Source organism: Lepeophtheirus salmonis, chromosome 6 (assembly GCF_016086655.4).
Source record: "Lepeophtheirus salmonis chromosome 6, UVic_Lsal_1.4, whole genome shotgun sequence".
NCBI lineage: Eukaryota > Metazoa > Arthropoda > Copepoda > Siphonostomatoida > Caligidae > Lepeophtheirus > Lepeophtheirus salmonis.
In genome coordinates this window covers 19,564,281-19,571,888 of record NC_052136.2, presented here as the reverse complement: position 1 = coordinate 19,571,888, position 7,608 = coordinate 19,564,281, and the positions used below count along the sequence as shown (strand labels likewise).

General features: G+C 30.2%; 1 long non-coding RNA gene across 1 annotated transcript; it reads right to left on the bottom strand.

Moving 5' to 3' along the window:
• Window positions 1-2,482: 2,482 nt before the first annotated feature.
• Window positions 2,483-5,369, bottom strand: LOC121121014 (uncharacterized). Its single transcript, XR_005865311.2, has 2 exons — window positions 5,210-5,369; window positions 2,483-4,541 (listed from the first exon to the last, which is right to left on the bottom strand). It is a non-coding gene; the product is annotated as an uncharacterized lncRNA (long non-coding RNA).
• Between the last annotated feature and the right edge of the window lie 2,239 nt (window positions 5,370-7,608).

Sequence of the window (7,608 nt, the reverse complement as noted above, 5' to 3'; positions counted from 1 at the left end):
TTGTTCTTCCTATTATTATTACCATCATTGAATACTCTACGTGTATTCAATACCCTATATTGGATAGATCCTATTTACATTAATAGAAGTAGATTGAAATTTCTTCCATTCGACATACCAAGTTTTCTAGCCGCTATATGTAAATATTAAAATATTATATAAGACAGTCAAATTGTATTAGATCCCCAGTACTTCCTTCCAATGACATAAATGATAATTATGGAAGTCTAACGAAAGCTTCATAAGGGATCCCCAAAAAAAAAAAAATATATTAATTACGTGATCGTTCGGGCACATAGCATTACACCCCTTATTGACGCTTCTTTACACCACTTCTCATCTTCGCATTTATAAAAGTCCTATAAACTGTCGTACTCATACTACTGCTGGAACACGAATTCCCCATAAGTGGTATGCGGATGATTTAGTAGGAAGGGGGGATTATTTTTTTCATCCAAAAATTTAGTTATTATTATAAAAATGTCAACAAATTTGTCTTTTATTAAAGAAGATCATCCACAAAATTCATACTTTTATAATGTAAAAATTTGGCATGACGATTCTGTCTAAAATTGTCAGATTTAAAAAGTTTTAATTAATGATGGTATTTGGAGATTTGATATTTTCTCAGGAGCTACGCAATGAAAAAAGTTTGAGAACTCTTGCTACAGATATTTGCATATGATTACTGAAAAAAGGACAGAAGGAACTTCTACATATGTATTCGATGACAGACTCATTGCCAAAACTGTTTGCTTTAAACAAAAAATATATATGTAAAATATTCATTTCTACTGACGTATAATATATCCACATATTTAAAGTACTTGAAATAGATCAACAAACTGATGGAACAAAATATTTTGCTATGGAAAAATATAAATATTGTAATATGTTGATGTCTTACATAAATGTACGTACATTAATTTGCCGTCTTCAGACAAATATTTTTCCAAATACATCGACGCGCTAGAGGAGAAAGGGAAATGGGGCTTTCACCCTTCTAATAATCAAAATTAGATTAAAGAAAAATTAAACTCACCTTTTTTTTTTTTAAACCTTCAAACCACTTGGTCCTCCTCCTATGTTTAAAAACACCTTATTAATAATTTTAACTTCATTATTATTAATTTTGAAAACAATTTCTTAATTTTTACTCCATTCTTGAGAAAGGACCGATCGATTTCAAAGTAATTTTTTTCTATAGTTCCGTTTAAAACTGATCTTTAAATTAAAAGTCATTTCAATTGATGGCATTTTGTATCAAACATCTTTTCTTTTAATTTAAGAATTTTTATTCTAGAAGGAAGGAAGTTATCCCAATGCATATTTAAGAAATATTTTATAATTATAATAATAAATTTAAGAAATATTTTTTTATTATAATGAAAAATTTAACATATTTTTTCTTACAAATATTTAATTTGAAATCGATTCCATTCATAGGAAGGAGCCATTTTTGAGGAATAACATATAATATATTAATGGCAAATTATGTATACTTCTATAAAACTTAATCTTTCATAAAGTTCATTTGACTTCCTTGTACTTTGTAAAATGAAATTATTTCTCAATAAAATTAACTAATTTCACTTAGAAAATACATACAAAAACCTTAATTAAATTTACATTTTAATATTTTTATTTAAATTTTACAATCTGTTAGTAATTATTCTGTACTACACTTTTAATTTCTCTAAATTTGAATTGTCAAGAACTTATTGAAATTCAAACTTTTTTTTAATTTCTTTAAGACCCAATAAAAAAATGGAAAATTCGACATAAGATATCCATTTTTATCGAATTCCGAGAAAAATTGGTCCAAATCATGAAAAATTTGTTGCTTTTTGAATGATTGTAAGCTCACGGAGCACCAACTTTCCACACAGCTTCCCCATGGTCATACATTCATGTCAAATCAACAAATCTCAGCTATGTTGATCAACTTACTTTACGATCATTCAAAATTATTTTGTTAACTTTTGATATTTTTGTTCATAATTATATCTTTTGGGCGTCCTCTGAGTGCATCATCTTCGATGCTCATTTTTCCTCATTCAAATTAGACATACAATTTTTCAACGGCTGATTTCACCGGTGAAGAGTCCAAGAAATGTTTATCAAGCGAAGTATTGACTTGAACTAAATTTTTACAACAAAAAAGCAATGTTTAATTAACACACAAAATTATTTTTATCCCTTTTTTAACAATAACAAAAGTTACTTCACTCAAAATACTAAATCTCACGAACAAATCGTCTGACAGCGTATAAACTTATACCCTTGTCGTTTGAAGGTCGATACTATATGTATACTATATATAAGGTTATATCATATGATATAATTCTAGTGGGACCATCTATGTGACAGTTTACGAACCTAATATCTAGTTATATTAGGATTATAATAGGTTATAAACATAAGTATAAATCCGAAGAATTTACCACATGAGGGGGGAAAAACGAAAAGAAATCAAACATGAAAAACAAAATAAATGTCAATATTGTTCGTTATTTACAAGACATAAAATTAAAATTGAGGGGTATTATGAGAGTTTACAGAGCTGTATATTATATATATCAATTAGTGTTCAAACACAATGTTTTATTGCATGAACCCCGTAGTATAAAGTACATGTAATAAAGTACATGTAATGTTATTTAATCATTGTATGTTCTTCTAATGCATCTTCTTTCCTATCGACTAGTGTTGTACGTTATACAGCTACTTTAATGGTACCAGGTTACTGACTCATTTAAAACGGTATTATACTATATTGGTATAAGAACTGGTACCGGGCCGTGCAAAATTATTTACCGATGATGTAAATATACTTTTTAAGAGGTTTTGTGGCAACCAATCTGATTGTTTCGTATTTTTACTGTTAAAATAAACAAAAATCCTTCTTGTGAGAGTGTAACAACTTCCACACGTGAGACCATGACCAATCAGGAAACAAAGAAGATCGAAATTGCAGCCCTCCTCCGAGCGGGATTGCCTCATAACAACATTAAGGAACAGGTTGGGGCCTCGTTGAAGACAATTTACAACGTTTCCAAGCGCTTGGAGGCTGGGGGTAATCTCAAGCATTCCCCTGGGACTGGCAGGAAACCCACTCTCTCAACAAGGCAAGTAAAGGCAGTGTTCAAGAGGACTCCCAACAGGTCCATTGCCGACATGGCCAGAAAGATGGGAACGTCGACATCAACTGTTTCAAGGGCATTGAAAAGGGCTGGAGGAAAGTCCCTGAGGCGTACTGAACGCCCTCTGCTAACTGAACGTCAGCGAGAAGTCAAACTTGAGCGTGCCAAGAAAATCTTGAATGATATCAAGAGCTCATCTGGGCGCATTATCATTTTTTCAGATGAGAAAACTTTTACGGTCGATCCTGTTTTCAACAGGCAAAATGACCGTGTTGTGAGCTTTGGAGATCCAACGGGAAGGCCATGAAGCCGGTATGGTTCCCCACTGGCTCAGATTAATAGCGGAGAATTATGTGAAGATTCTGGCGTCCAAGGTCCTTCCGTGGATCAAATCCATAGTCGGCAACACTCCTTGGGTTTTTCAACAAGATGGAGTACCCGCCCACGCTTCCAAGAAAGCTCAGGAGTGGCTCAAGGACAACATGAACTTTTGGCCAAGGACTACTGGCCCCCTCAGAGCCCAGATCTGAACCCACTAGACTTCCCTACCTAGGCGCACGTGGAGACCAATGCCTGCAAAAAACGACACAAGAACAGAAACGCCTTAAAGGCTGCTGTCAACAAGGCCTGGGCCTCCATGGACGCCGATTACATCCAGCAAGTCTGTGGCAGCTTCAGATGTCGCCTGACCAGCGTCATTGAGTCAAATGGTGGCTACATTGATTAAATTTGATCACAAACTATTTTATTATTCTAAAAATGTATGAATAAATTGTTTCTCAAGTCATTCAAATGTCATTATTGTCTGCGATATGTTCTGAACAAAAATCGGTAAATAATTCTACACAGCACGGTATACTTACAATATCATGGAAATTTTCTTATATAAAATATATATATTGGTTGTAAAAGTATCGAAATATGGAAGGCAATTTGATACGAGGGATGTTACTAACAAATATGCCATCTCTATACACTCATAATAAATGTGTATGTAATAAAAATACATTTATAAAATTGTCAAAATGTGGAAAAAGCCAGAAAAATAATGGAAGGGAACTCTTCTGCCGTACATATTATATTATGTACGTATATACCAGTATTTGAACGATTAATTAATTATCCGTCATCATAGACCGAAGAAATACAATATATAAAATTGTCCTCCGCCTCCACACATTATACGTACAAATTTTCTTCTTTCTTGTAATATTTAATGCCATTTAAGTCCTTGGAAAACTCAAAATCTAACATCTGGAATAATAAATGGTGTCTATATTTGTCACTAAAGACTTTTCACACTACATCTTCTTGTATTCTTCACTCTGTGTAATGTGTATACATATTTGAGTACCATAAATTAAGGGATAATTCATGTCCATAGGAACTTTGCCTCATCTTTAAAGAAAACCAAAAATTATAATAAAAAAGTTTCAATGATCGCCCTCGCTAATTTATTGATTTTGAATTAAATTACAAACAGTTTTTTCTCTTCTATAAAGGAAATGAAAAAATACCCAAAATCACGTGGAATAGTCTTTATTCATTATAGGGAATTGTTCACAGCTTAAACATAGCTAATTCGAGATCAACTAATCATTGTTTAAAACACTAATTTGGGGGAACAATAGTAGAAAATCGATAGCTGAAACTAAAATACAGTGTTAAAATTTTTTAATCACTATTTCTTTGATTTGACTGGCATAAAAATTTAAAAACTCGTCTTTTCATCTGTCCAGTTTTTTTAAATATTTATCTCCATTATGAGTGTCCTAAATGTTCATTGGTGGAACATTAATTAGTTTTCATTAAGTTGTTAACAATTTCCTAGCAATTTATTGAAAATTTGTTCACAAAATTGTCTTTATTTTCTTGACTTTAGTTTAAGATTCTTTAAGCTTTGACGCACCACATATTAAACTTACTTATTCTAAATTATACTCAAAGTAATTGTAAATTATGTATAATCTATTTATGAAAACAATTTAGTTTTGTGTATGGGCATTTTAAGCCCATCTAAGCCAAAAAAAAAGAAAAATATCATAAATTACAAACACAATACTTACATCTGAGTTTTTCTGTTTCCTCCTAAGTAGATTGATCAAGCATGTAAATTATGCATTAGGGATATAATTTGTTTGACATCTTCATTGTACGTTGTTAGCCACCAACATAAAAATGAACATTGTCAATTTTTCTAGTATTCTTGCTCCTTATTACTAAGCCCTATTATTAATTAAAGAAAAGTCAAGCAATTAGAAAGAATTAGCTACCAACTAATTTTGGACCTTTTTTCTTTCTTTTTTAGAGAAGGAAATGTTAAGGGATACAATAAAGATAACATCGCGAACTTGGATTATACAAGAAGAGGATAGGAACAGGAGGAAATGTTTTTCTGCGTGCTTTATGTCTTAAAATGTCCTCCTTCTTTACTATGACTTCATAAACACCCAGACAGAATTTATGTCAAAAAATTCAAATAACTATTGAAAAAACATTCAAATATTAAAATATACATTTTCAAAAATCAGATTATAAAGTTCAATTTTTTCGACAACATTATTCTTCATAACTTTTTTGTTTTTCAAAGTACAATTTCAATAAATGATATTTACAACTTTTTTTCAAAATTTGTACAAAAAGAATTTTCCAACTTTCTTACCAAATTTTGATTTGTGAGTTTTTTGAAGTAAATAAAAAATGGACTTATCCTTTAGACATTCCTTTTTTTTATGCATATATGTGGGTATGTTATTTAAAGTTTTAACAAAAAAAATACTGATTATGTTATTTAAAGTTTTAACAAAAAAAATACTGATTATGTTACAAGAACAATAATAAGACGGTTTTTCTTTTTTTTTTTTTTTTTTTTTTGATGAGACTTTCTGGATTACCTTACTTAACTGGATTGATATCGAGTAAAGAATCCATGAGAATTAAAATTATTAATATCTTTTTCAACAACAACGAAACATTCATATTATAATTATTAGTATATTATGTAATATAGAGGAGTATTTTCAGAATTATTTTTTTATTTTCTCAATTAATTTGACCAGTTTCATTGTAATTTCCCTCTCCCTCCTTAGCCCGAGCAAAGCCGGGTATAAGTTAATATACATATATTCCATTTAAGAGCTGTTCATTCTTAAAATTTATGAAACTTTGATCTTTGTGAAGATGTCAGAACGTTATATTACCCCGGTATGTAAAGTAGGTCATTTGGGTTATAGCAAAACCTAGAATACAATGTTTACATAAGTAGTTCCGATCGAATCTCAAGGAGAGAGAAATAGATGAAGGTCATCAAAAGTTTATTTACAATTAGACTTATCCTTTAAATACCAAGTCTGAATTCCATAAAATATATAATAGACGTAGGTGGCCTCTCATAACCATCAGGAATGTTATATCTAGTAGTTTTTTTATTTAGTTCTATGAAGAAATTTGGAAAAACAATATCCACATACAAAAATTGATTATGTGTAAACTCAAAAATTAATCAATCTTTATTTCCAGCTGTCATTACTCAGCAAATTGATTTTTACGACTTAATAAATATAGTTTTCAAAAAAAAAAAATATTAGTTTACTTAAAAACCAAGGATCATCGCTGAGAAAATGTTATCTGTATTCACATTACATTTTGTTACATAAAAGAGGTATCATATTCACCAAAGTTGTAACCGAAAAAATGTATATAAGAAAGATTGTTCTAGTGGTCAAAGAAAAATATCAAAACTCAATATTTGTTAGCACATTTTTTATGTTATAAAATCATTATCTGCCTTATTATTCATCTAAATTCTCGAAAAAGTTTTAAAAAATCGAAATTTCAAAAAATTCATATGATTTATTAAGTGTGCTTAGCTATGTTTGTTATGACGGCTAATGTTGTTGTTTATTTTGCCAGTTCCTATCCCTTGATAGTGTATCTCATGAAAGACACTAACTTGTGTAATCCATGTGGAAAGACTACATTATCGTTTTGCATTTTACAAAACCTTTCTACTCATTACGTCATTATTTATCAATTTCTACTTAATGTGCACGTACTCACATGTATTGTAATGTTATTATTATCGGTCTAGCCCATATTATCTTTCGTTGTCCTTTTTTGGTTGGGAGGCTTAATTTAAGTAATAATAATAAAATGACGAATGTGAATGCAAAAAAAGAAGAAAAAATAGGAGAATTATGTCAATTCAACTACTTCCAAATTAATACTATCCTTATTATGAATGATATACATACAAAACTAAGTAAGGGAATTCTTATGGGAGATTTAAGTGCCTTTTTCACACGCTACTTTTGTCAGTGGGCATATAAAAGTGATCTTAAAGTTACATCATAATCATACAATACTGATATAGTAACGTTGAATGAAAATTTTAGATAATTTATATATTTGCAAAAATGCAAAAAAAAAAAAAATAATAAGTAAGTAAAATATCTCTGTCACAAGC